Source organism: Malus sylvestris, chromosome 7 (genome assembly GCF_916048215.2).
Source record: "Malus sylvestris chromosome 7, drMalSylv7.2, whole genome shotgun sequence".
NCBI classification, from domain to species: Eukaryota; Viridiplantae; Streptophyta; class Magnoliopsida; order Rosales; family Rosaceae; genus Malus; species Malus sylvestris.
In genome coordinates, this window is record NC_062266.1 from 34,507,901 (window position 1) to 34,519,668 (window position 11,768).

General features: G+C 36.9%; 1 long non-coding RNA gene across 1 annotated transcript; it reads right to left on the minus strand.

Annotated features, from left to right (window-relative positions):
- Positions 1-10,238: 10,238 nt before the first annotated feature.
- LOC126629866 (uncharacterized) lies at positions 10,239-11,742 on the minus strand. Its single transcript, XR_007625876.1, has 2 exons — positions 11,656-11,742; positions 10,239-10,655 (listed from the first exon to the last, which is right to left on the minus strand). It is a non-coding gene; the product is annotated as an uncharacterized LOC126629866 (long non-coding RNA).
- Positions 11,743-11,768: the final 26 nt, after the last annotated feature.

The window sequence follows — 11,768 nt, forward strand, 5'->3', positions numbered from 1 at the left end:
TGTTTTATTAGTCAATTATGATTTGACAAATTTATAACTAGTTTCTGATTCATATCTGGAGAATAAAGGAAATCTGAAGGCAAAGGTATAGCAGGTTGATGAATTGTATAAGCTCAACTCAATGTCGAGTGAGTATTCATTCACTTCTTTATATAGAGTTACAAATGATAAGGTTGTTACACTTGATAAACATTTGAATCAGAAAGATAAATGCAAACAGTTTGAATTAGATACAAACATATTTGAAAGAGTTGTGCGGATAATGGACTGTGTTGTTATGATCCTTTCTGTTGCAGATTGCAGCGGGAAGGTTGTGATTGAATTGGTGGTGCTGACGTGGACCTTTCTTTAGGGTTTGGAGATTTATCCGAACTAGGTTTATCACGCCCCCACAAGCTGATGGGGCGTTGACGAACAGGAAGCTCGGAGATAAGATAATGGAAGCGGACAGAGGACAAACCCTTGGTTAAAAAATCGGCAATTTGGTCAGTGGTAGCCACATAACCAACTTCTATTTCCTTGCGAATGACCTTGTCCCTTATGTAGTGATAATCCACTTCAACATGGCGCATGCAAGCTTGATAAACGGGATTGGAAGCAACAACAATGGCGCTGATATTGTCACACCAGAGACGAGGTGGCTGTAATGGAAGATATAAATCACGGAATAGATTTCGAAACCATGAGAGATGGGCAGAAGTATAGACAAGTTGACGATACTCCGCCTCTGTGCTAGACCGTGACACTCCACGTTGCTTTTTCGAACTCCAGGAAATTAAATTATTGCCAAGAAATATGCAGTGACCTCCAGTGGAACGACGGTTATTTGGGTCTCCAGCGTAGTCAGCGTCAGCGAAGGCAGTTAGAGTGAGGGGACTGGGTTTGTAAATTAAGCCATGATCATGTGTGCCTTTCAAATACCGTAAGATACGTTTGACCGCAGCCCAATGTGCAGTAGTTGGAGAGTGCATGAACTGACACACTTGGTTGACAGCGTAAGCAATATCAGGACGTGTAAATAGAAGGTATTGAAGGGCGCCCACAACATTGCGAAAAGAAGATCCATATGAGAGAGGCTCACCATCATATAAACTCAAGCATTTACCACTGGAAACTGGCGTTGAGATGGGCTTGGCATCATCCATATTAGTTTTCTGTAGAAGCTCCAAAATATACTTGGATTGAGTGAGATAGAAGGCAGAAGGCGTCCGTGAAACCTTCATCCCCAAGAAGTAGTGTAATGGCCCAAAATCTTTCATTGCAAAATGAGTACCAAGCTGCGTGATAAATTGAGACAAGTGAGCATTGTTGTTCCCTGTGATTAAAATGTCATCGACATAAATGAGAAGATAAATGATTGTTGAGCCGTCAAAATAGGTGAAGAGAGACGAGTCAGCTTGGGAAGCAGTGAAGCCCAAGTCTTCGAGTTTCTGGGAAAAACATTGAAATCAAGCACGGGGTGCTTGTTTCAAACCGTATAGGGACAGTCGAAGTCGACACACATGAGAGGGAAACTGTGGATCAATGAACCCTGCAGGTTGGCGCATATAAACTTCCTCATTCAACGTGCCATGAAGGAAGGCATTTTGAACATCAAGCTGGCGGATAGGCCACTAAAAGTGAAGAGCAATAGAGAGAATGAGCCGAATTGTGGCATGTGTGACCACCGGACTGAAGGTTTCCCAGAAATCAATGCCATCTTGCTGATGAAAGCCATTGGCAACTAGTCTTGCTTTAAAACGCTCGATGGAACCATCAGAGTTCTTTTTGATGCGATACACCCATTTATTAGGTAACACATTCATAGAAGACTTGTAGGGTACCAAAGTCCAAGTGCCAGTACGCTGTAAAGCATTGAATTCATCTGCCATTGCTTGGCGCCATTGGGGAGACTTATTGGCCTGTGAGAAACATGTGGGCTCAACCAAAGTATTAGTAATGTTAGTGATGCAAGTATATCTGGGATTTGGTTTTCGAATTCCTTGTTGACCACGCGTGATCATGGGATGAGTGGATGGAGCAGTATGAGAAGTGATGTTGGCAGGTTCAATATTCACGTGAGAAGTGGGAGTTGGTGGGTGAGAATGGGAGTCTGGGGTAGATGATGGAAGGGTAGTATGGGAAGCCGGGGTAGGTAGCGGTAGGGGGTGAGGGAGAGAAGGGGTAGGGTGCAGGTGAGGGGGTGAGGTGGCGACAATTGGGGTTTGAAGGGAAGGAAGGGTCCGTGGGGTCGAATGTGGTTGGGTGTAATGGAAGGTATCAATGTCCAGGACATGGTCCAACTGACTAGGGTTTGACAAGGTCGGAATAGCAAGTTCTTTATATGGAAAACTCTTTTCATTGAAAACAACATGACGAGACAGAAAAGACTTGCCAGTGGTAGGATCATAACATTTATAACCTTGATAATTTAATGAGTATCTTAAGAAAATGCATTGTTTTGATCGAAACTTAAGTATAATATCAGTGTATGGACGTAAATAGGGAAAACAAGCACAGCCAAATACTTTGAGAAAATCATACTGGGGTGATTTTGAAAACAGTTTTTGGAAAGGAGAGACGCCATTCAAGATTTTGGTGGGAAGACGATTAATGAGATAATTTGCAGTTTGAAAAGCATCATCCCAGAAAGTGTGAGGAAGAGACGCAGAGCAAGTAAAGTTAAACCAATTTCAACAAGATGACGATGTTTGCGTTCCGCGAGACCGTTTTGCTCGGGATGATGAGGACAAATGAGTCTATGATGAATGCCATGTTGAGTGAAAAGGTGTTTAAAAGAGGAATTGACAAACTCTCCTCCACCATCAGATTGAAAAAATTTAATTTTGGTGTTGAACATATTTTCTGCAAGCTTTTTAAAATTAACAAAGGTTTGAAAAACATCAGATTTTAACTTTAAAGGATAGAGCCATGCATATCGAGAAAAGTCATCCACAAAAACAACATAATACTTGTAACCATTAATTGAATAAGAAGGAGAAATCCATACATCTAAATGTATTAATTCCAAAGGAAATGATGACTGGGAAGAAGATAAATTAAATGGCAACTTATAACTTTTGCCGAGGGGACATGATGAACAAAAGTCGTAAGTTGCATTACCAGTTAAAGGTAATTTATTTTGGGAAATTAGACTACACAAAACAGAAATTGCAGGGTGACCTAACCTAGAATGCCAAATAGCATCCGACACTCTAACACCGACAAATGCAGAGACTCCATTGTTGACCACAGAAGAACTTGAAAATGGATAAAAACCATTTTTACTCCGGCCTTGCAAAAGCATCTTCCCCGTTTGAAGGTCCTGAACACGGTAGGAATTGGGATATGATCAGTGAACAATGGTTGTCTTTGGTAAATTGATTGATGGAAATAACATTAGAAGAAGCATTAGGGCAGTGAAGGGTGTTGGGAAGGGTAAATGAGTGATTGGGTGTGTGAATAAAAGAAGTGCCGACATGAGAAATGTGCAAACCTGATCCATCCACCACGCCATTAACATTGTCAGTGCCATTGTAGGGACGAGGATTCGAAACCTGATTCAAATCATTGGTGATATGTGCATTGGCTCCAGAGTCAAAAAGCCAGTTTTGAATGCCAGAGGGAGAGGCAAACGCCGGAGACAGTGCAACAGCAGCATAAGCTTAGAGACGTGGAGCAGGAACACGTCCTTCATAGGCCATATTGAGGCGATTGAAACAATCGATTGCAGAATGGTCGTGACGGCGACATATTTGGCATTGGATACGGCCACCAGATTGGGTTGGAGAAGGAGGAGCACCAAGAACGCCATCATGGGGTTGTCGAGGTGGAGGAGCATGGTGTTCTTGGCCTTGAGGACGAGGAGGAAACTGGCCACTGCCGCCATTAAAGTGACCACGGCCTCCTCGAGGAGCACCGCGACCACGGGAAGGTCCTGAACGACCTCTTCCAGCAGCAAGGGCAGTGGGCCCATTTTCAAATACAGTATGAAGCTTTTGACGTCTCTCTGCACCAAGAAGAAGAGCCTCCAAGGCACTGTAAGTGATGGCCTCATCCCTTGCTTGTGCAGAAGCAACAGTACTCTCATAAGCAGGCCCAACATTATTTAAAATAATGGCAACAAGATCAGAGTCAGTCACAGGAGAACCAGAGAGGGAGAGAGTGTCAGCAAGATAATTAATGCGATCAAGAAACTCAGCAATAGAGGAATCACCACGATGGGTATTCATAAGCTCACTACGTAATTGGAGGAGGCGGCCAGTAGATTGAGAAGCATACTTGTCACGTAAACAAGTCCATGCAGAAAGAGAACTTGTCTTACCAATAAGAGAGGCAAGAATTGTGGGATAAACCGAATTGTTGATCCAAGAGAAGACCATAGCATCTTGCTGAATCCATACATCAAAGTCAGGATTGACTTTATCAGCGAGTTGGCCGGCATCATCCTTCAAGAAGGCAGGAGGACATGGGTTGGTTCCATCGACAAAAGACACCAGATTCCTGCTGCGAAGCAAGGGCAACATCTGGGCATGCCATATGGGATAGTTGGTACGATCCAACTTTATAGTCAGAAAGTTGGAAGCATTTGGAAGAGAGGGAATAGCAATGGGATTTGAGGGACTTGAACTGGACGCCATGAGAGAGAAAAAAAATAAAGTTTTTGGTCGTTAGACTGTCAGCTCTGAGATACCATAAAGGAAATCTGAAGGCAAAGGTATAGCAGGTTGATGAATTGTATAAGCTCAACTCAATGTCGAGTGAGTATTCATTCACTTCTTTATATAGAGTTACAAATGATAAGGTTGTTACACTTGATAAACATTTGAATTAGAAAGATAAATACAAACAGTTTGAATCATATACAAACATATTTGAGAGAGTTGTGCGGATAATGGACTGTGTTGTTATGATCCTTTCTGTTGCAGATTGCAGCGGGAAGGTTGTGATTAAATTGGTGGTGCTGACGTGGACCTTTCTTTAGGGTTTGGAGATTTATCCGAACTAGGTTTATCAGAGAAGGCATAAAGAATTTTCTCCCTGACATGTTTTCTTCACTGTGTTCTCTTCCGTGAGCTCGACTGTGATAGCTAATTTCAAATTTCTAAGTGAGCCACCATCCAGTTATTATTGATCGAGCCGTTATTCGGGTTTTGCTTCCCCGCACATCATCAAAACCCAGTTGAGAATTACTCCCTGCTAGGAGATAAATTGGGGTTTGTCTTCTTGCTTCTGCTCATTTTCCATAAATACATTAACTCTATGTTGCAAACAAGGATTGCCGCATGACTTTAAGCTTATTGCATTTTGACTATATATATTGTCTTAAGACTGCATGATTGAAAAAATCTGGTTGAAGGAACCTTTTACAATGGGCCTTTTGTATTTTAATTTCAAGTAATACCATATAATTTGGGTGAGCCATTGTGATCCTGAGGAGCTTGAGCTACATACATATATATATCCTGTTTACAAGTAAGTTTTCTGGGCCTTCAATTCCTAATGCCTAGAATGAGATTTTAAGGATTTTCTTCAATTACATTTAATTTCATTTATTCCATTTCGCTGCATAATTTTGAGTAATTGATTACAAGAATAATGATATGGCCATTTTGGCATATTAGTTGAATGGTTGAACTAATTTGAATATAAATGCTTCCTATGTTTTTCACATTGATTTTGCAAACTAACTTTCCCATACATGTTAATTAAGTTGATGTTCACGCTTCCCTTTATCGTTATGCTTAGAAACACCCCTCTTCAGAAATTAGAAATCAGAATTTGTTTGATTTCAATTCAAGTTTGTAACGTTTGTCCTTTTTGACCTTCATCTTCAAACATAAAATTGCATTAGCTGAGACTCTGTATTTGATAAATTTCTCAAATACACACAATTGAGATTTTGGAGAATTTCTTCAACGACGTCATTTGCAAGTAAAGTAACTCTTTTGAATTCTCTTGTTTGCTATAAGTACATGTTTGGTATGACTGATTACCTATGACAAATTATGAATACTTATGACATGTTATGATTCACGTCAACTGGGACACTAATACTATGTTGATTATCGTATAACGTCTTGCTTGTGGTTTAGTGGATTCAACTTAAGTTTAATGAATTTTGCTATATTTGAGTGAGAAATCAATAAAAGTATTTATCAGTCAGAAATAGGACATGTTGAAAAGGCAAGAAACTCACATGAAAAGGAAAACCATTCATGTCACTAACCTGGGCTTGATAAACATCCTATTTTTTTTAGAGACTTTCGTAACTCCAAACCTTATGTAATTGTTTTCTTGTAGTTCAAAATAGATTGTATATACTGCAATTTTTCACGTTTTTGGGACATCGAATAAATTTATAGCAAAGTGCTAAAGGTGATACCACGCTGCTGGAATTCTGTAGACTTCAGCAGCAAAGTCTGTTTGTGATATTATTTTGATGTACTTCTACAACTCCTAAATTCATGAAATTTTATTATGATATATATTAAGATGTTTATTTTAAATCTGGAAATTTTCACTAGCAGTGGTCTGAAAATGATTTATTGGTGAAGTTTTAATCTCAGGAATGTACTGCAGAATTTATGCATCTTCTGCAGTACATTCCATTTCGATTTTATTTTTAGCCCACTTTTAGAATCGAAAAAATTATGGAATTTTGGGTGACAGTAAATTTATATGTCTACTTCATTTCTGGAAATTTTCATACACATTGGAGAAAATTTGAATTTTTTGGTGAATTATTTAGTCTCCGGTATGTACTGCAGAGTTTTTGCCGTTTCTGCAGCACATCCTATTTCGTATTTTCTTTTAGTACACTTGTAAAGTGTCAAAAATTATGAAATATTGGGAATTAACAGATTTGTATGTTTACTTATTGTCTGAAAATTTTCATGCATATCGGATGAACAATGAATATTTGGTGAATTTTAATCTTAGGTATGTACTGCAGATTTTCTGTAGTTTCTACAGCACCTCTCTTTTCGAATTCATTTTTGGCTCGCTTATAAAATTTTAAAAAATCATGAAATTTTGCAAAACAGCAGTCATATATGTCTAGTTCATACCTAAAAATTTTCATGACAATCTAAAGAGAATTGAGTTTTTAGTGAATTTGCAAACTAAAGTGGTATTGCTGAATTTTTTGTACTTCAAAAACTAGTTATGTTATGCAATATTGTTTTCACTAATTTGTGCATATCCAATAGTACCAATTGTTTGACATGTTTATTTGCTCTATTATGTCCTGGTTTTCAATGCAAAATCTCAATTCTAATGACTTTTATTAGTCAACACTGATTAAATTTTGGTTGAAAAGTGTATTGGTTTATTTTGCTCAAACCAATGTTTTGTTTGGTCATCAATTTTGATTATAATGATTAATGTCTTTTGAGACAAAAATTGGAAAGTGGCATCAATTTACTAATTGATCATTTTGGTCCCTATCGAATAGCTGAATAACCATGTTTCCTTTTTCGAGAACTCTATTGTTCAATAACGACATACTTTTGTGTCTAATTTAATCTTTTGAGAATCATTGAATATCCAACAAAACAGTTATTTAATACTGTTCTAAAGGATTATTTTGACAAATCAGAATTCTAATTTATATGGTGAATACTTTTGTCCCAAAGGGAATTCCAGGAAATCATTTACCAACTATAAATTATTATAGCAACATAAAATGTATTTTGTGTATTTTATGTTTTGGCTAGCTATGCAGGTATTTTCTTTGCATGATTAGTTTATGCCCAAAGGTGTAACAATCATGCAATTTGCGTTTGGTTTGATCCTCCACAACTTGACTACTTCCATGATGAATCTTGTAGAATCAAGAATGAGTAGGTAAATTTACCAATCTTTTGTCTTAATTTTCTCTGAGTTCTAAATTGGATTAAAATTATTGTTGAAAAATTGATGTTATTGAGATATCTAAGTGTTTATTTTAATCAATTTGTTTTAGAATTAAAACATAAATTTTGAGTTTGGATTCTCTTATTAGGTTTCATTTTAATTTATCACCTAATTTTTAACACATATGTGAGTCTTCTCTGTTACACTAAAATAAAATAAAATTTGTAGTAATTGCATAAGTTTTTATGGAACTTTTAATTTGAGCCTATTAAAAAAAAAATAAATATATATATATATATATATATATATATATGTATTTGATCTTTATTGATTCAACTAGCCTATATTTTGTTATATGAAAACCACTTTCTCTAGTGTTTAATCTTGCAATTTTGAGTGTTTGCCCAAGTGGGAGAAATAATGTATTATGGGCTTCACACTCATCAACTTTGCATGCTTTTAATGGTCATAGTTTTGGTAGATAAAATGTACATTATCAGACTTGTTTATATTTTATATATGCAACTAATCTTGCAAGAAATTCAAGAAGGGGTAATGAGTATATTCTGCTCAAAAGTGTTTTGCTTATTAATTCTTGTTTGTTGTTCAAGAAATTGGACTTGTGATTTATTTGTTATCAAGGAATAATTAATCTGCTCAAAAGTGTTTTCTTATTCAGTACAACTATAAATCAATGTATAGTGAAACATGGAATTGACAAGATTGTATATACTTCATCTGCTCAAAAGTGTTGAAGCTATATAAGTTTACCCTTGTATTTTATGTTTTAGCTATGCAAACCTAATATAATTAGTTTATGTCCAAAGATGATTCTGGAATTATATGTTTTTGATGCGATAAGAAAACATTTAGTTAAAATTTTCTATTTCTGTCCAATGTTAGATGAACAAAATTGATCAAATAATTTTGTATAGTTTTTCAGTCACAAGAGTCTCTTCCCTACAGATATCTAGAATAAAGATGTTCAGCTCACAAATTTTATGTTCTATATTCCATGTTAATGTTTTGCTAGTAGGAGTACTTAAAAGGTATCTGTTTCATTTTGTAGGCATTTATAAAGTTTTTTTACTCTCTTAATCAGTGAGAGTAATAATTGTTTATCTCTGCTAATCAGTGGGAATAAGAGATTACCTTTTGTATTAAAAACTTGAAGTGTTAGTGGTTGATACTTTAAGAGTAAATTTTGTTTAAATTTTGTTCATAAGTTTTAATAAGAGGTCCTGATTTTGTAAACAATATGTCGTATTTTACTTGTTCTCTTATCATATTCTAAATTAACAGAAAAGTTGGATTTTGTTACCAACGATGTTGAGTTCTTTTGTGAACTACTTGTGTACTGAAATATATTTTTCATATTTTCAGTTCGACTGTTGTGAGCTAATGTTTTGACTATTAGCTCTTGACACCATGACTTTGTTAGCAACACAGTGTTTAAGTTGAATGTGTATGTGATCTTGGAGTGCAAGGAACATACCAAGTTGTTCTTTGTTTTCTTTGGTTTTGCATTCTATTCAAAGTGACAGGTTGCTAGGAAAGGTTATTGCATACTTATGAAGACTCAGTGATCACCATGATTTCTTATTTTGTTAGGATGAATCATTGACATTCAAGTGGGAGAATGTAAGATCGTGAATGACAATGAATGTTGTATTGTATCATTTTGTTGTAAGCCACTTGTCTACCAAGTTGTTAGCAACCAAAGTGATCCGATAGTCCTAACATAATAAGGAATATGGAGTCTTATCCCTTGCAATTAACCTAAAGGAAATCTGATAGATTTTATTACGAAGATGTAGAATCATGGTGGGACTTAAACACTAGAGAGATAGGGTCAATCTTCACAGCCAATGATAGGTCAGGTGTGTTAAAAACCCTAACGATATAAATATCACAGTTAAGTCCCTGCTTCCATACGATTGTACTCTCAATCACGCCAAACCCTATTCATGGTAGAGAGACATTTTGAAGTACTGGAAGTAAAAGACAAACTGTGAGCTCAAGCCACCATGTCTCCAATCGGTGCAGGTTAGTATCATTCAACAAGAACATAATCTTTAGACACAGATGAAGCATTATGACCTCGAAAAAATGACGCAAATGACGCCTGGTGCAAAAGATGAGAAGCAACCGGACTCATCCTTTCTCCGTGAGACGGTGAGAGCATCTGCTTCACTTCTCCGGAGGATATGACTGAATCCGTGCGTTTTGTGGTCAAATCTGGACATAGCTCTCTCCACACACAATAAAGCAGCATCTAGAACTGATTAGTAATTATATTACAAGAAAATAGCATGCTTGAGAAATGACATCGTATTTTTACACATAAATAAATTCGATGATCGATGATTTCCATCTACACCGTTTACACAAAGCATACGGCAAGAATCAAACCGCAAGAAACAATGATAGATTGTCAAGGAATGCCAAGTTTCTGTACAAACACGAACACAACATATGTAGGAACTGCATATTGGTACACTTAAACACAGAAATCAGAACAAATGGCAGGACCCTTTGCTACCAATCTTCCTTCACAATTTTTTACTTCTCAAGTACGAGCTTCCCTTCTTTATACTTATGCGATGCCTCATAAACTCGTTCGTACTTCCAGCCCAACACCTCATGGCAATCACCACAGTGGATATCAGCAACGTTATGCAGACCAGTTAACATGTATCTGTCTTTTTTGCCCCATCAACAACATTCCTTGCGTGGGAGAACAGAAATGCTTGGCCATATTTTCCCTATAAACAAATTGTTGGAAAACAACGTTGGACCAAAAATAATATGCCCACATCCTGTAATAACACCCGAATATGAAATGAAACAAAGCATTCAGATTTTTTAAGCAGATGCAATACATTCATCTTACAAGATCTGGCACAAAGAGCAAAGAAAGTGTCCTATTCACGTAAAGATGGAAAGCTATCTTCTTATGTTCATTCGGTTCATTTATTGATTACAGCCAAGAACCCTCATGATGAGCGATAAAGAAATACAAAGAACAAAAAGCATAAGAACCTACAGAGACAGTTGACACACCAATTTCAATTATTCTATGAAATGTACCCTCTTTGTGCAAGGGATAGTGATTTTCACACTCGTTTTCTCCTCCTACACTCTTCTCCCGAATCCTATTATTGATTCTCCCTTACTTATTGAATCCAAGAGCTAGAGGAAAATAAAAGAGGAGGGCGTGCAGAGGGAGAAGAGGGACTGCGGTAATGTGCAGCGTGAAGTTGTAATGTGCAGCATGTTCATAGAGTGCGTAATTTTGTAGCATGTTAATAGAGAGCGTAATTTTGCAGTTGACAAGTTAACCAAATTGGGTTTAAATAGTGAGATGGAGTTTTAAGAGCCTGCGGAGCCTCCTCCCTGTGTAGTTCAAACTTTTCGGATGACTGCTCTGAAGTCACTGTAGCTAGATTAGTTATTTCTTAATGTTTCTTTTTCTTCTTCCACGTTACCAAAAAAAATTAACAAACCCAGCTTAAAAAATTGATTAAATAAGTGATTAGGAAGGGGGAGTTGGAGTCTTTGAAGTGAAATTCATAGGATAAATAAAATAAGATAAAAACCCATTAATTAATTGGGTATTAATATGGGAAGGGATAAGGATCTGACCTGTTTAACCAGTCACTAAATGTGATTAAAAAATGGTGAGAGAGTCGGGAAATTGCTTTGTTCTTTACTTGTAGAATTGACTCAATTGATTACTAGCTGTTAAGCACTACAAGCAAAGTCGGGAAATTGAAAGAGAAACTGCATTAAATTCACAAGGAAAAGAAACGCACCAACCTTTTAACGGAGGATGACTGAGAGACTTGAGGGCTGAGGTTCATGGTTGCGTGCAAGCTCTACGAGAGAGAGGGAAGGAGAGATAGAAAAAAAGAATTTTGAGAACTTAACGA